Source organism: Peromyscus californicus, unplaced genomic scaffold, assembly GCF_007827085.1.
Source record: "Peromyscus californicus insignis strain IS unplaced genomic scaffold, ASM782708v3 Scaffold_8__1_contigs__length_139910024, whole genome shotgun sequence".
NCBI classification, from domain to species: Eukaryota; Metazoa; Chordata; class Mammalia; order Rodentia; family Cricetidae; genus Peromyscus; species Peromyscus californicus.
The window spans coordinates 133957396-133976005 of NW_026294606.1; the positions used below are offsets into that span (position 1 = coordinate 133957396).

Here is an 18610-nt window from a genome sequence, read left to right on the forward strand (position 1 = left end):
GCTAGAAGAAGTTGTTGGATCCCTTGGAACTGGAGTTAAGCATGGTTGTGAGTGGCCATGTGGGTGCTGGAGAAAAGCTCTGTGATGACAGGGAATTCACTGGTCTGATCTCTGGGGCAAGCCAGTTCAGTTCAGGAACCCTCTCCACTCTTGAGGCAGATCCCATCTGTCTCTTCTAAACAAGGACACTTCACCTTTCTCTTCTCCATTTCACTATAGTCTCCCTCCTCTCCACTGGCTCTTTTTGCACATTACCAGCCATCAACTCCGAGGCCTTTTCTCCTATCACTGGGCTACTGACGAGGTTTCTCCTGCAAAACCAAGCTGACTTATTTGCTGTTTTGTAAGCATGCAAGCACACTGTGGTTTAGGACTCTGGGTGTTTTCCAGCTAAGTTCTGCATTCTAGATGTTTTGGAAAATGTTTACCATATTTCAGTGGAAATAAAATGCCCCACGGTGCAATGGTTCTCAGGGTGAGCCAGCCACCTGCGCTTCTCCTGCCTTTTCCCACCACTGCCTCTTCCTCAGAGCACAACCCAGACACTGCTCGTCTTTTCTCTCTGTACTCTCTCAGGTTTATTTCACGAAGTATCACAGATTCCAGTGCTATGCATAGATTGCAACTTATATTTTTTCTGTCTTGAATGTGACCCATCAAAAAGTCTATGTCCTGTACAGAAACATGTCTCAAGTCTCAGCTCCTCTTTGTCAGCACATTGCTGTCACTACCCCTGTTGCCAGTCAAATTTTCAGAGGGACAATTTCAGTATGTCATTAACCTTTCTTCTCTTCCCCTTCCTCCTCCTCCTCCTCTTCCTCCTCCTCCTCCTCCTCCTCCTCCTCCTTCTCCTCCTCCTCCTCCACCCCCTCCTCCTCCTCCTCCTCCTCCCCCTCCTCCTCCCTCTCCTCCTCCTCCCCCTCCTCTCCTCCTCCTCCTCCCCCTCCTCTTCCTTCTCCTCCTCCTCCTCCCCCCTCCTCCTCCTCCCCCTCCTCCTCCTCCCCCTCCTCCATTTTCTATTCAGTTTTCTTTTGGTAGGAATTGAGTTGAAGGATCTCTCCTTTGCATTTGGGTTTTGGTATGCTTCTGCTCTGAGACTGTAGCAAGCATCTGTGTGCACACATGTCAAACAGCAGCTCCCGGGGTAGAGGCGGAGCTCTACGGTAGAGCACTGCTTAGCATGTGCAAGGTCCTGGGTTCATCCCCAGAACCACAAAAATAAAACCAAGAAACCCAAACAGCTACTTCCATACTGTCATTTCAACTTAATCACATCTGGTGTTTGTACCTTGTATGTATGTGAACATACATTTCTACACTTGGGAGGAAATAAACTATACAATGAATTAGTTTGCAGAAATGTTGAGAAACAATGAGTAATTTCATACAAAAGCATTTTTGGGATGCTGTTTCAGACTTACTTGTGGGCAACAGCTTTGAAGCATGCCGAAACCCAAATGAGAAAGGAACTTGGTCCCAGTACAACTTGCTAAGAGTTCACTTAACAATATTATGGAAAAATGAAATGGACATCTAATTTTACATTATTATATGACAATGTTAGAAAAAGATTTGGTAATAATTATTTTTGGCGGTGTCAATGAATATAAGCTAGTTACAGTTTGTAGTGTTTCCTTTACAGTGTGCTTTTTTTTTTCAACTAATTTTCCAAGGTTTTCTAAATAATTTTTGCTTTGCCCAACATTTAGGTGTAGCTTGAGAACATAACCAAGATCAGTACATTTTTTTTTTTTTTTTTTTTTTTTTGGTTTTTTCGAGACAGGGTTTCTCTGTGTAGCTTTGCGCCTTTCCTGGATCTCGTGCTGTAGACCAGGCTGGCCTCGAACTCACAGAGATCCGCCTGCCTCTCGCCTCCCGAGTGCTGGGATTAAAGGCGTGCGCCACCACCCGCCCGGCAGATCAGTACATTTTAAAGGATGTTTACACAGCTTACAGACAGCTTTTAAATAATATTATAAACTGAATTCAACAAGATATAAGGAATCTTCTTAAACTGGCTCCATTGGTTAAAAAAAAAAAAAAAAAAACCTTTAAACTGTAGCACTAGTTTTAATATTTGGCCAATTAACTAAATGATTTTAGATAAAAGTAGATGGCTAGATCATCTGCTTCATCTTGGTCACAATGGGCTGCTGTACTCTGGGGCTAAAGACCAGGTTCTAATTGAGTAGATTAGTCACTGTGCGACTGAGTCTGGCCATCACTCTATTCATCCTACGGTCACTGGCTCCCAGCTACTGAGGAGGCTGCCAAAGGCTCATTTTATTTCCTTTACATTGGTTCTGAATCTCTACTTAATGGAAGACTAACCTGGAAGCTAGTCAAAATCACACTGAATTTATAGTTTTCACGTATAGAATAGAAGCACCTGCTGTTTCTACTGCTTTTAGAGCCCCTTATTACTAGATGGCTGAGGCCAGTGAGCGAATCTTAAATTCAACACTACATTCAAACAATCTTCTTGCCTGATACAATGTTATATTTTACCCCCACCTGGGCTTAGTAATGACATTTATAGCTACTTGGGATTCTAAGACCTGTACAGATTCTCAAAAATTGGAATGTTTTACAATTTGAAAGTATTATAACATATTTTTTATCTCCTTGTGAAGTGTCAGGGATAGTAAACACAATTCTAACAAATTTTTTTAGCCTTAAAAGAAAGCAAAAAAAACATTTAAGTAAGATAAAAATAGTATCAATTTTCAGCTACCATTTAAAACATGCAATTACCTTCCACCTTCTAAAATCCTGCTACTTGAAACAAATGTGACATTACAGTTTGTGGTACATTTTTGCAAATATTTTAATTAAACAGTTGTGAAAGGGAATTATTAGAATTATAAAATTCCCATACGTTTTTCCGAATCTGCTGAAACCTGTGTTTCTCCCCAAACTGAGCTTTGTGAATCCCTTCCCCTCACAGTGCTTTTTGGCAGCTTAGGTAAGGAAAGGCCATGGCGTCTCAGGGATCTGGGGGATGCAGTGGACTGTTTATCTTTAGGACAGTGTGTGAGCAAATGAATGACAATTTCTGAGCTTCATGTCATTTTGTGTGCATGTACGTGTCATAAGAACCTTCATCTTCTGCATTACAAATACTTACATAGTTTAAATTGCTAAAATGTTTCAAAAACACAAAAATGCAAGGTAGCACTTCCCATTTGCTTTATCTAGAAGTTATTTCTTAAATTTGTGAAAAATATGTATTTACATATATATATATATATATATATATATATATATATATATATATATAAATTATCACTGTACCAGGGTTCTCATACTTTCTTGTTTCAATGTTTCTCTGTTAGTGTGTTTTCTGTTGCTAATAAAATAATGAACACAAAGACCAACAGACAACCGAGGCATGTGGAGAGCGGGAGAAACAGTCCTTTCCAGGGAGGAGCACACCGATTGGTTAACCAGTACCACACAGTCAGCCCTGAAAACTTACATACAAGTCACATTATAGAGATCGAGCAGGTTGTATTTACATATTTAGGAATACATATCTGTATGCATATAACAACAATTAATGAAAAAAGAGGCCATGAATTTGAAAGAGAGAAAGGAGGGGTGTATGGGAAGTTTGGATGGGAGGGGGAAATGATATAATTATTTATATTATAATCTTAAAGAATAAAAGAAATAACTAAAAGATGCCAAGGGCTGAGTTCTTTATAAGGAATAATATTTGGGGACTGTACTGGTCAGCCTCTGATGAAGACCCATCTGGGCTGCATCAGATCATGGCAAACGGCTTCACAGTGAGAACTCAGGTGAGAGAGAAAGGTAACACAGTGAGAGGAGGCCAGAGACACAGGGCCAAGTCTGCTTTATTACTTTATTTTTAAAATAAGAGCTCACTCTTTGTGGAACAAACTGTGGCCTAAGAAAACTATGTTAATCTCTTTCTCCACCACACTCCATGACCTAACTTGGTTTTATCGTGTCTTACTTCTTAACAGATTCCCCCTTCAACTGCAACCCACTCAGGAGCTGACTTGGTTGGACCCTCCATGTCAATCCATAACCAGCCTGTTAATAAGAATTATTTGCTCATGTAAAAATCAGAAAATAAAAACTTAGATGGCAAATGATGGTGGGATTGCTATTAGAATCCACATCTTCCATGTCTCCATATAGATACTTTCTCATTTGCCTCCCTTGGGAATTTGTGTGAGTCTCATGAGAATCAAAATACCCTAGCAGCTTAGTTCAGAAATAGAGCTGCCGCTATAACTCTAGAAGGAAGTGTGGTGTAGTAAAAACTGATAACCATGCGTGAACAGAATAACCACTAGATTAGATAACCCAGTACTATAGGGCTTCACCCCACCCCAATCAAGACATGCTAACTTAATACAAATATTTTGATAACACCATTCTGAAATGAGCTAACTTGAGTCTCAAGCATATAGATTTAGGAAATTAAGTTAATCACTGAAAGTTCCTTTTAAAAAAATTCTGAAGCTGATATTTGAAAACAAAACAAAACAAAACAAAACAAAAGATCTACCCTCATATTTCAAAGCTGGTAGACTAAAATTAATGTGAGGACTGTGCTATGAAAAATTTATTCAATAGAAGCAAGTACTATATAAGACAGATTCTCTATATTTGGGGTTTGGTAGAACTTCATTACAAGTGAAGTGAGAAGCATGCTATTCCAATACTGCATTAGCTCAAGTTATTCACCTGTAGTGTAGGACTACCAGAAAATGAAATTTTATCACAGTGGTATTTGAAAATGTTTTACCTTGGTATCTTGAGAAAATGAAATCTACCCAGCTGTGTGCCAGGAAATGCTGCAAAAGTCATTTTATGCATGTGAAGACTGCTTAAGAAACTCCCCAAGACTCGTAGGAAATAGATTTGATGGTAAAGTGAACTCAATAAAGATTCCAGCAGTGAAGGGAAACCTTGAGTTCTAATTTTCAGAGAACAAAAATATAAAACAAAACCCACAAGCAAACCTTGAGGTCTTTCTATTGGCAAGCACATTCAGGGCCACGTCATTTACTCAGCTGACTGCACAGACAGTTAAAACATGGACTGTGTGGTGACGCCATCTTGGATACAGCACCTTTATACATGAGTCTTACGGGACAATAGTCTGTGACAAATCTAACTCTATTTGACTTCTAGAAACTGATTCTTGATAGTTACTTAATGCCCGTGGATGATGCCTCATTGTCTATTGATTTCCTCCTTTTCTTCAACAATCTTTTTCTTTCTTACATTTGTTTTTTCTATGGTATCTTTATGCAGAAAGTAAAATGTTTATGCTGTATTTTACCACAACCTCTCTGGCATGTGTTCCTGAGACAGGTAGCTGCACGAAGCCTTCATGGATAGAAGAATTTATGATTTCAACCATCCTTTGTAGTTGTGTTTCTCAAATGTGACAGGTGCTAAAGCTTATCTACTGACTTCAGGTAGGGGGAGAAGTGTCCTCTTAGATTTATTAGCATAGGAACATCTGTGATAGTTGTCTTCTATACTTACAAAAATAGTACCATGTTTTAGGCTATAGCCTGGCAAATGTAACAAACACTTTCATTATTTTTTCAAGATAAAAGGATGGTCCCACAGATCAGTGAAAATTTTAGAGAGCAATTAACTTAGGTCTTTACGGTCACACAATACTTAGAACTGGCAACTTAAGGCATATAATCCTTAACCTTCCTCAAGATTCAAGGAAAATAGACTCAGTCACTAACAGGAGCTTAAGCCAGTTTTCTCTACTGAGAAAGGACTGAGATCTCAGTTATAGTATAACACAACACAACATAGTATATAAACATATATAATATGTAATACATACTGTATCATACATGATGGAAGTCCTATATTCACCATAATAGTTGCTGAATACAGAGGGATACTGTACTAAATCACATCAAACACAAAGATAACACACAGTAATGTAGTCTCCCATTATTTTCGAGCATCTTTTGAGAGGCAGATGGTAAACATTTTCAGTAACTTGAACTTATCTTGGTAAGTACCCAAATCAAAACAAAACAATGAAAATGGCACAAGTTGTTGGGAAAGGTAGTAGGTGTGCCCTCGGAAGTGTCTGTGAGTCCTGGCCATGTCCTCTAGGTGGCCTTGGGCAGGAGCTCTGACTTCAGTGTTTCCGTCCTCAGCCACAAAGTTGAAATCCTAACTCTCAGGGAGCCGGCATTGAGAGTGGGTTCTGGAAGGGGTTAGGTTACATTGCTTCAGCAGGAGATGGCAGCGGAATACCTCATCTTTGCTGAGCTTGTTCTTTGTCTTTTCAACAAAGGGTGGATTAGAAATCAGGGCCTTTTGTATTATAGACTTCCACACAAGTGTTTCCTTAGATTTTCCCTTAAACAGATTAACTAAATCAGAACTTTCCCATGTGGTTGAGGGACGTCAATAGAAAAATTGATTGTGTGAGGAAACATGAGGCCACGAAGTTTTCAAGAACTCTGGGTTCATTCCCACATCAAATAGCTCAAGAATTCTATATGCTTGGATGGATGAGGGGGTGGGGCTACTATTTTCAGCTGCTTATTGACTTTGTCATCAAGTTTACAACTCATTGAGGAGCAAATATATTCATCTATGAAAGACTACAGTTTCCTAAGCAACAGCAGCAACAACAGGTTGGGCTGGTTGAAGCTGGTTGAAGCCACCAGCGTTTGATGAATGGACAATTAGGAATTTCTACACTCTAATTAATAAGCGATCTCAAAAAAGAAACTCCTGTGCTGTAACTACCAGTCTGTTTGCCTCAGTCCCATCCTCGGAGGAGATGGAGAACAGCTGGTGAAGTCTCCTCTGCTTAATGATGCTTCTTTGGCCACAGTTACTGGGTCATTGGAGAGCCTTCCTTTCCCACAGGCTGAAGAGTCCCAACCTTTGCTCATGTGTCATGTTTTCCAAATGATCAAACTTTTCCATTATAATTCTGAAAATGATTTTCAATGCTTTTGTGTATCTTTTGAGGTGTCTGCTTTCAAAACCAAAATTGTGGTCAAATAATAGAATCATTACCATTTAATTCCATGAAAAGTAATATCAACACTTTTTAAAATGGCTGATCTGAAATCAGGGTATAAGCATTTAACTAAAGGTCACTAAACTGGTGTAACTGAGAAAATCCCATTCTTTCCATCATCACTATTGAAGAATAGCTACATGTAGGCATATATGTATCTCTCATATACTCTGTAAAATAATAGACTTTGCCTGGGATCCATGAAGAGCTTTTGGGTGAATTGCTCTCAAGGCTTTATGCTGATAGGTTAAGACTAGCTGAGAAGACACCAGGCTTTCTTATTAAAGCAAGAGGGCTCCCATCCCCTGCACCACTTTTACAGGCTCCACTCCTTTGTACATATGTGTGAGACACAATGAATGAGGGGTTGGTATCTCTATCCCCAGAAAAGCAGGGAATTGCCAGGCGGTGCTCTACATAATAAGCCTATGTTTGAAAAATATGCTTTAAGTTAACACCGAGTCAATTTGTACAACTTATCCATTCTACTCACACTGGTTAAAAGATCACCTAGAGCAGGGCTCTCAACCTGTGGGTTGCAACCCCTTTAGCAGCCCAACAACCCTTTCACAGTTGCCTAAGACCATCAGAAAACACAGATATTTACACTACAATTAGTAACAATAGAAAACTAACAGTCATGAAGTAGCAATGAAAATAATTTTATAGTTTGGGGTCACCACAACATGAGGAACTGTATTAAAGGGTCACAGCGTAGGAAGGCTGAAAACCACTGACTTAGAGGGATCAGGGAGATGGCTCAGTCAGCAAACCTTTGCCACAGAAGCACGAGGACCTATGCACAATCACGAGGACCTATGCACAATCATGAGAACCTATGCACAATCCTCTGTGAAATACAATACCCATGAGAAAGACTGGGCATGGTGGCAGGTACTTGTAATTTCAGTGCTGTGTGGTAGCCATGGGAAGATACCTGTGGCTCACTGACAAGCCCAGATCCCAGTGGAAGACCCTGTCTCAAAAAACAAACTAACAACCCCCAAACAGAAACAACAACAAAAAAAACACAGTAACACTCAAGACTGATCCCTACACATGTATCTTCAGCATCTCAAATTCTATTGGTTCCTCAACTCTTCTGGTCATTTTGATATATCTTCAGAGAAAAATATCCTTTTGTTTCTATTCCTTATTCTAATACTTGTAAACATTTGACTACTATTATATTTCCTGGAATAGTACAAAAGAATTGACCAATTATTTGAAAAATCTGCATAAAATGTGGAAGCTGATATGTAAGCTCAAGAAAATATTCTGTCCTATGTAAAAAGAATTCAAAGAACTGAGAATTGCATAATAACATTTGAGACATGCTTTGTTTGCCAATGAAGAGCCAATGAAGAAATACAGTGTGTTTCTGAGCACCTCCAAGCTTAGCTAGCCAGGATTGGGACTTTAAAACAGCGTGAAGGTCCATGCATGTGTCACACTGCATCAGGTATAACTTAGCAGTTCATCGGGATTGTTAGAGAATAAGTCCCCAAAAGCCTAAAAGTAAAAGAGTTTTACTTAAACATACTGCTCAAAAAATAATGTGAGATAGCTGTATATTCACCTATTACAGTTTTCACATTGTCTGAAAAAGTAGTGTGTGTGTGTGTGTGTGTGTGTGTGTGTGTGTGTGTGTGTAGATAGCCTAGATAGTTCAGATATTTAAGTCAAATTTTGCGTCGTTCTCACCAATGTGGGGACATTGATTTACACAATTGTTTGCGTAGGCTCAAATGAGCCTGACAGACTGGGGCTTTCTCCCGTGTTTGTTGATTTTTGACAGCTGTCAGTTTGCAGGTCTGACTGCTTTATCCGGGCTTCACCAACGGCACATTAGTATCTTCAGAAAATGGGCCGTGAGAGCTGCAGTTCCGGTGTCCCAAATCAATTACTGCATTCTTAGACCGGCAGTGTGTTCATTTGTGGGCACAGGGACAGCCGGTGGGGGGACTGATTGGAGGAGAGTGTCATGGGTAGCAGGGGAGAAGAGGAGAGTGTTTCCTGCTTAATGGGTTGGTATTAAGTGGGTGGGAATGGCTTCTAATTAGGCAACAATTGCTGTGTTTTCTGGTTTCCTCCTTTCCCTCCTCCTGCCGGTCACCAGCTGCCAATCGGCCCCCATTTCTGGATTTTTTTTTTCTTGAGTTCATTGCTCATTGCAGTGGAAGTCTTTGTTTAAGAGGGCTCCCAGGGTCTCAGCTGCCTGGGTGCAGCTTGCAGCCTACGATGAGTAGCAACTGTCAGTTTATTTTATCTCAACCTTTTCATCATTCCACTGAAACTGATCGACTGAAGCCACCTGAGAGACCTGAGGATTCAGTACCTACAAGTCATTAGCCAGGACTGTGCAGCCTTTCACTGTGGAGTGAGTTAACTCAACACTTCCTGAACCGCAGTCCACCTTAACCCTGTGCTGCCCCCAGAACACATGAGATCTGGCCTCTCTGTGGTTCAAAGCCGAGTTGACAGGAGTGCTTATGCTGATACAGTCCTATGAGTCTGAATATTCTGCTTTGGCCAAGGGACAAGGAAAGCGCCTCTGTTGTATGCTTTGCTCTAGGGAACTCCCTAAGGGGAGACAGCATACAGTGGAATACAGTTTTATTGTAGCCACAGGAAAAACAGATACAAAATTGGACAACATTTTACAAAATGACTTTATAACATGAGGTACTAAACTCCATTCTTCACAAACATCCAATGAGTGGGGTTGGAGCCTTATTTTATAGGCAGGTGACATATGACATTGTTTCTCTTTATATTTATTTATTTACTGTGTGTGTGTCACAGCACACATGTCGAGATCAGAGGACAACTCCCAGGAGTTTTCTCCTTTCAACCTATGGGTCCCAGGGATTGAACTCAGGAAGTCAGGCTTGGCAGCAAGCACCCTAACCACTGACCCATCTCACCGGCTCTAATGTAGCTTCTTTATGGGGTTTCCTGTGTTTTATTTTTACAACCAACCAGATAAAATTTTCCTGCACAGATCAGTGGGATTTGGAAAGTCATTTCCTAAAGAAACCATGGAAGCTGTTGTGTCCAGAATGTATTTAAAGAGAATGAATGACGAGACAAGAAGGTCCTGCTTGTGCCACAGGGGAGTGTAAAGCTCAGTGAAAATCAGCAGCACACCAGTAAATGGTCTCATTTACCACTTGGAAGTGGAGAGTGGCAAATGACTTATATTTAGCCACAGTCAATATGGACAGACTGGTTTGTCGGGGAGATAAAACTGGCAGAAAAAAGTAGATCATGTTAGGTAAATCAGGAGGTGACACATAGTGGCACTGGTTTGGGACTGAGACAGCAGGTCCTCAGGAAACCCTGCAGCACTGTTAGGTGGGCTCTGGATGGGAAACGGGTGAGATACCTGAGCACCTGGGGCAGGCGTGAGGAGTACATCCGACTGCCCACAGAACTCATCTGCTAGGAAATGCTGTCCCTTTAAGGGACACGGGACATCACCCAGATGCAAAGAGCTGCGTGTGTACATTTAACAGAGGGAATGAGTTTGGAGTTGAGAGAACCTTGTTTTAAGACCCAGTACGTGGGTTTATGTATTTTAGTGAAATGACATATAGTCAGGAGGAAAACCTAGCTACATAATCAGCTTAAACACTGAAAGATTAAAGAAACCTGAGGACAGTCCTCATACACAAGAATCAGGCTTGCACTGAAGGCAGGCTCTTAAGTTCTACCCTTAGAGGTTTGTTCACTCATTCCGAGGGCCCTGGAACACCCATTGACAGTAACTCTATGCCGGTCTCATAACTCTGGTACAAGTGACCCTTGAATTCCACCTTGAGACACTGCCTGGAGCTAATGTGAGGTTTAATTTTCCACAAGTCATCTTAAAACACTTGTGTATAGTAGAAAACACAACGGATTGTCCTGATTCACCAACTTTGACTTCAATGCAGTTTGTTTTTGTTTATTCCTTGTAGGAATCTCCTCCTACTCAAAATGAAAAGATTGGCAACTGGCGGAGGAGTACACACAGAAGAAGGCCGGAGAGCTTCCCAGGGGTGGCAGAGGAGTACACACAGAAGAAGGCCGGAGAGCTTCCCAGGGGTGGCAGAGGAGTACACACAGAAGAAGGCCGGAGAGCTTCCCAGGGGGTGCATATTGTGTTTGTCCACGTCTGGGCTCAGCTCTGTGTTCTCGACGCAACTGATCTTCACAGAGCAGTTGAAACAATCTTTTTGAAAAGTTAACCAGAGGGGTCTTCTCAGACGGACCTCAGTGGTTATTTCCTCGCATTTGTAACAAAATCCAAAGCACTCACAGAGGCTTACAAGAACTATTAACCAGATGCCCCCAAGCCCTTCCCTTCTTGCCCTCTACCCCCCACTTTCCCTGTCTTCCCCCTCTTCCCCATCTCTCCTTACTCCTTCCTTCCCTTCTCCCTCCTCTCCCCCTCTCCTCCTCCCCCTCCCCCTTCTTCCACTTCCTACCTCCCCTTCTCCCCCTGTTCCCCTCTGGACTTGCTCCAGCCACGTTGGTCATCTTCCTGTTCCATGAGCGAGCCTGGATATGCCAGAGGAAGACTTTTTCCAGAAGACCTAGCTTCTTCCTTTCCCAGGCCGGCTGCTGCTCCTTCCCCTGCACCACTGGGCCACTCTCTTCTTACGCTGCTCTGTTTTCCAACTTTATGGTACTTACCACTATTTCTGGAGGCTGCCTGCCAGCATCTTAACCTGCTTCTCTGCTGACAAGATTCCCAACTTTATTAACTCAGGTGGGAGGATGAGATGTGTGCTCACTGTATATGTTAAAAAGAGACCCATTTTGCTGCTTTCCCTCACAGATGGTGGGAATCTGGTGAACCAGGGTCCACCTATCAGCTTCCTTCTCGGGCCTGCTGTTGCGAGCCGGGGGCAGTGATGGAGGGCTATCCAAAACACAGCCCAGCAAGGGGTGGCACCAGGCATGGTTTATACTGTAAAGCATCCTTAGTATTTCCTATAGCAACAAATCAACCAGTCAAAACATATGTACATCATTAAAAATCTTTTCCTATGGCTGCCCTTTTTTGTTTTTTTGTTTTTTTTTTTTTTTTTTTTTTGAGACAGGGTTTCTCTGTGTAGTAGCCCTTGCTGTCCTGGAACTCGTGACCAGGCTGGCCTTGAGACCCGCCTGCCTCTGCCTCCCAAGTGCTGGAATTAAAGATGTGTGCCACCACTGCCCGGCTTCAGTTGTTCTCACTGTTATATAATCTTGGATTTGATACATACAAACCTGAAAGATTTACTACCTGCATGTTTATTTGGGAGTCACTGTCTTGAATCCCGGCTGTTCAGTTTGTACACAGGTTTATGAGATGTGTGCTTACTGTATATGTCAAAAAGAGACCCATTTTGCTACTTTCCCTCACGGATGGTGGGACTCTTGTGAGCCAGGGTCCGCCTAGGTTCCCCTAAGTGTGATTATAATTCTAGCTAATGAGAGTTACTTCTTCAATTCGATCTACTCATGGATGCAGGTTTTCATTCACAGATATCTTTAATTTCTGTAGATAGCTTTATTATTATTATTTTTCCTTTCTTCAAATAGGTTTGCAAGAGTCAAAAGGTATTCTCGAAGAGAAATAGTTTCCACTTAGCTTTCATGAATTCCATTTGACTGAGAAGGTCACTCAATAGAAGCTAAAGCTGAAGAATTCTGTGTTAGCTATAGAAAGGGACAAAGTTATGAATAATTATCTACGCAATTACACTTGCCCGGCTTGAAGATTTTTAGCCAGGAATGCTTAATAACATTTGCATGGTTAAATGAGACAGCAGGAACAGTGGGAAGGGCCTCGGGGCATGGTCGTCTATTTAAGCATCCACTTGGATTTTCAACATAATTAGTCATATAATTGTGTGCCTAAACTTAGTGGATCCATGTAAGTAATTATCAATTATTAAAAAGTAGTGCTTCTAATGTTTTTCTCTCTGCTTCCTGCCAATCAAATTACCAAGAAACATACTATGTTCATGTTTCATCACATAAATTTTCAAGTAAAATTAACTGTGAAGCCTTAGGTGAAGGTGGATGAATGAGAAATCTGTGAATTAATTCTGATGAATGGTAGCTAATTCAGCCATTTGGATATCTATGGTTTTAGGGAGTTTTCTTGTTATCCAATCATAACATCGTTGAAGGATTTGGTCATGGTAAATATTACCACAGTACCTCTGAGAGTTCAGGAAGCAAGTTCAAGTATGTTCATAGCGACTTCAAGATTCAGTTCAGAAGCATTGACACTGCTCAGGATGGCCTGGGGCTAAAAGGTATAGCCAGACATTGCATTTCTTCTTCAGACTGTGGCCCAGTGTTTCCCATATGGCTTATATTGTGCTCAACCCCAGGAGGCTACCATCATGCACGAGAAGTTTGATGTATGTCCATGGGTTAGCATTCAAGGCAGTGTGACTTCTAAGTTACTGTAAGCAATTTCTAAAAGAGAAATCGCCATGAAAAACATGCAGTTTTCTAGTAATTATGCCAAACTATCCAAGCTATACAACATTCACTCAAATCTGAGAGTTAAAATAGTCTTCTCCTGGAAAACGCATGCCAGTCAGCCCTGAAAACATATACACAAATAACTTATACAGCCTGGGAAGATTGTACTTATGAATACACACACACCACCACCACCACCACCAACAGTTAGTGAAAAAAAAAGGTTGCAAATTTGAAAGAGAGCAAAGAGGGGTATTGGGAGGGTTTGGAGGGAGGAAAGGGAAAGGGGAAATGATGTCATTATATTATAATGTGAAAAATAAAAGAAATGAAAAAATCAGGCCAAGGGGGTAGAATAACATAATTATATTGTAATTTAAAATAAAAACTATTATAAAACCTTTAAAAACTAAGTTAAAAAACACAAGGATCTTAGAATAAGAAAATTTAAAGAAAAGCAACTTCTGGAACCAGGTCATAATTTTAAAGAGGAATTCCCAGTTGGGGAAGGTGTAGGATGAATTAGAAGCCAGTAACACCGATGCCTCCAATGCTCGTGCTTCAAGTACCAACCATGTGTCACTTCTTTCTTCAGAAGAGAATGTTGGATGAGAGAGTAACAGAGTTGTCCTAGGTGAAATTTACCGAAGATGGATGACATGTGCCTAAGGGAGAGGGCCTCATGTTTCCAAATTCTGGCAGTGGTAGAAGGATTTAGCTACCTTCCTAGTATGTCAGACCCATGAGCAGAAGTCAGGGGACACAGCTGGACAGTGGAGACAGACTTCTCTGGCAATGAGACAGGTAAGACCAGGTGACGGTGGGGTTCACCCAGACCCACAAATGCAGACCTTCGCTGCCACAGCTCCGGCATTAACCTGGTTTCACATGGTTTAAATAACCCAAAGACTGAGCATAGGCCTCTCAAATGAGCAGTGAAGACAAAACGCAAACAAAAGCACAGCAGAGAAGCCTAGTTACACATTCCTTAGGAGAGGTGCACTCAGTGTGCTCTGCAAAGTTAAGCCTGGTCACACCACCAGCTACCAAGCACTGTGAGTGGAATCTAAAAGAAGGCTAGTTTTTGTCGGAGCAATCAAGAATTCTCTTTTATTGAACCAAGGCAGAAGATAGAGAAGGAGATTCTCAGAGTGGGGGAAAAAAGAAAATAAGAAACAAACCTCTCAACCTGAGGGAACTGCAATCATTATTATTATTTCCCAATGAAGCTAGTTTTAATTTCTGAAGAAATACTTTATTCTGTAGGAAGTAACTTGCTACTTGTGTTGTACAAAATAGGTGAAGGCTGGCGATGTGTATTTGAATGAGGAAATTGAAAATCCACACTCAAATTCTTCCTTTTTCTTTTAGAATTTGGTTGCAATGGAGTATTGGTTTCTCTCTTTCAGACATTTCCCATTTGGGCATTATGTTTGTTTTGAATAAGCTGCAGAAGGTACTGAACCTGTTTCCTGATGTCTGTGAGAGCCAGATTCATATGACCACTTTAAGTAAGGCAAACAGAAAGGGCACACACTAGTGTGCTTCTTTTGACGTGGGTATGGAACATATAAAGAACGTATTTTAATGCTTTTATCCTATTTGTCTCATCCAACTCATTTGCTGTGACTAGAAATGGGAGTTTAATACAGTATTTTAAGGGTTTCTACCTTTAAAAAAAATCACAGGCCGACTCGTAGACTATAAATGCACAATCTTCAAATTGTCCTACAGAGAGATGGCCACCCCAAGTCTCTCACCAGCACCCTTACTGCTGTGGTCCTGCCATTGAAAAGAGTCCTGAGGCTTCTGGAGTCAGAGTAGGCTAGGCAATATGGGAACCTACATGGGGATGGAGATTGACGTCCTATGCATCCTCTCCTAAAAGCCATAGGTTTTTAAACAAAAACCCCAGAGCCAGGTGTAACTTACCCTCTTTATGAGCATTGGTAAGGCAAACCCAAGAGATTACTCTCCCCTCAACAAGGCCTGACACTCACAGTTTCTCACAGGAACTAGATGATAACACCCCGTTGCTGAAGGTACCACATCCCTTGACTACAAGAAGAGAGATCAAGGTGGAACTGAAGAGGAAGCTTCCCTGCTGCTGACTAGCTTTCTGGGTGCTGAAGCATGCTATGCGGGCTGCTTAGGGAGAAAGGGCATTAATGGTTTCACCCAGCTGTGAATCCTATAAACCACAATATCACTCTGTCAGACAAGGTGTGCCTACTGAAGCCATCATGGCATGACTGTTATAGGAGTAACCAAATTCTCTTTGAGTAGATATGAGGCTTACCCCTAGGAGGGAATCCTTGCCTGATAACGTAAATGCAGTAAAAAACAAACAAACAAACAAAACTCATGGTTGATGAGGTCTTCGGCCCTAGTGGAGAACTTATGACTGCTTATTACCCTTCTTTAGCTTATCATAGCACCAAACTTCCTCGTAAGCATCTACTTTTAGACCCATATACAAGTGCTCATCTCAGCCTTAACCAGAGATGTTTCTCTTTGTAAGAGGTGATGGTGAATACAGAGATGCCTGGCTGCTCAAGGTGCTGAGAGTAATTGACAGTTGAATGCTTAGCCTTAAACAAGACGTTTATACCACCGCCTCAAAGGTTCAGGGAACATGGCAGAAGAGGGGGCAGAAAAAAATGTAAGAACAAGAAAACGGGAAGAAGGGCTGTGACATGCTAGCTTCTGGCCTGGCACGGCCAGCACCGCTGTGACCTCCCAGGAGCTCTGGCTGCATGCAATGGGCCCCTCAACAGTTACATGGTTTCAGCAGGGCTTGGGAAGGTCCTACCTCTCCCTCCTGAACGACTGGTTCCTGATGGACTCTGGGGGAGCAGAAGCTATCATTTGCAGTTAGTTAGCCACAGATAAGACCGTTGGGCTCCAGTGACTAGTTCCAAACCCATCATCACAAACCCAAACTCAGTGAGTCACAAAACAAAAAGACACTAAAGTGGAGCAGGGACTTGTAGGCAAGAGGAGGTACAAAGGGGCTAGGCGGGAATTCAAAGAGGGTGGGGGCAACAATAATCTGGATATACTATGTACATGTATGAAATTGTCAAAAAACAAATTAAATACAAGTTTTTTGTTTTTTTTAAACCTTGCTAGGTAGCCAGTTGGATGATCCCATTATTGTCACTTCATATTTATGGTTATTAAGCTATAGAAAAAGTATCCAATCACAATAGAATATGAGGGCTTGGTTATGAAGATGACCTTTTCATATTCTTTAAAAGCTCATGAATGAGAAATGCAAGCAAAGTACACAGTAGAAAATGGCTTGGTACTTCACTCTGGGTGCAACGTGAAGCCAACAAGAATCAAGAGCCGTGAGACCAAGTCATGGCACTTCCTGAAGAATAGTGCAGGAGTCATAAAGCCAAGACAATAATTTTTCAGTCCCTGTAAACCTTTACATGACATCTCACCGAGAACAGTGTCCTTGCAGTCCAACTAGCTGGCGTGCTCGTCTGTTTTGGGGCTTGGCATTCACATCTGATTTCTCTGATATAATTTACATTTGGCCTCAGTGAGAAAGTGCATGGGAATCCTGCTACTGATCCCATTCTCATCAACGATGTAGCTCGTATCATTGGCATTTAAATGGCTGTAACTGCATGCGGGGTTAACACTGCTGTGCAGTTGAAGCAGGAAAGCCTTTGTTTCTATTGCTGTGTCTGTGATTGCGGTATGAATTACCTTTTCCTGTAAAAACACACATTTCCTTGATTGTGAGGATATCTTGGGTATGGGAAGGAAATACCATTCTGGAGAATTCAGTCCACGTTCATAGGCCCCTGAGCCTTCCAGAACCAAACAGCTGCAGCTGCTTCAGGACTGAGTCATTTTACTGAGGTGTAATAAACTTGATTTTTTTTCTCTCAGTTTTTAAATTTGGGAGCTCAATGTTGGAAGGGAGAGCAGGCTGTATGAATCATTCCCACCATCTCCCAGTATTAGAAGAGTCTGAAGGTGCCTGTTTTCGCCGTGGTCCCTCTCGAGGAACAAAGACCAGTGGTTTGCTAGGGAGTCACCCTTCCATTCATCCGAGGACCTCAGTGCTCTCTCTGCTCCATTCCCTTAGGGGGTCATGTTCTCTACTTAAAAGAGTATTGGCAGTTCCTTGAGCTAATGATTTGTTTGGAGGATGGAAGTCTCCGAGGTGCCAATAACCGCATAGCTTTCATAATGTAGCTTTCCGATCTTTGATCTTTTTTTTTTTTTTTCTGTTTCTGAATGCACGGGACCCTCAATAGCAAGATTAAAGATGCCTCGTCCTACAAGGAAGGTGGAAGTTGAAAACTTAAAAGCTGCTCGGATTTCCAAATAATATTCTTGCACTTTTTCATTTTGTCAACATCCTGTTTGGTGAGCACCATCCTTCATTCATGTGATAATTGGATGGTAATCCAAATAGTGTGGCATCATAGGCTTCCCAAGGACGCATTGAACACAAGCTTAAAACGTGCTTAGTGCAAACTAGCTTGTGGTTGGGCTTACAGCCTCATCTTGAATTCTATTTGATTTAAACATTTACTTGGCACCTTGCAGATGTCAAATATCACATCTTCCTTCCTAGAAAATACTCAGAGTTCGGAATGTGCATTTGAGAGACCCGTGCTCTTAACTGAGCAGTTAAGGCGATTAAAAAAAATAGTCGTGGTAGAAAATGAACTGAAATGGCTTGAAGAGAATGAATGAAGCCATTGAGACCAGAGAAGAGAGCATTTTCAAGTGGAAGGGGCCTCAGGCACCCTCACCTAAGGACCTGGCTGAACTGAGCTAGAAGGAAGGTGTTCATTAGGAGTGCAGTTTGGGGGTGGGGAGGGTGGGAGATGGGGGTTGGGGAGTGGGGGAGTGTATGTAGGAAGCAGTCAGGAAAGGACCACTTTAGAAAGGTCAACAGGCCTTTAACCAGAACTCAGTGAAGAGCCAGTGAGGATTTTTTTTTGTTTGTTTGGTTTTGGTTTTTTCGAGACAGGGTTTCTCTGTTTCTCTGTGTCATTTCGGTGCCTGTCCTGGCTCTCACTCTGTAGACCAGGCTGGCCTCGAACTCACAGA

At 41.7% G+C, this 18610-nt stretch overlaps 1 protein-coding gene across 2 annotated transcripts in view; it reads right to left on the reverse strand.

Annotated features, from left to right (window-relative positions):
* The window catches only part of Ttc29 (tetratricopeptide repeat domain 29), a 201434-nt gene that overhangs the window by 38133 nt on the left and 144691 nt on the right, over positions 1-18610 (reverse strand). The gene's annotated exons all lie outside the window — the stretch shown is intronic.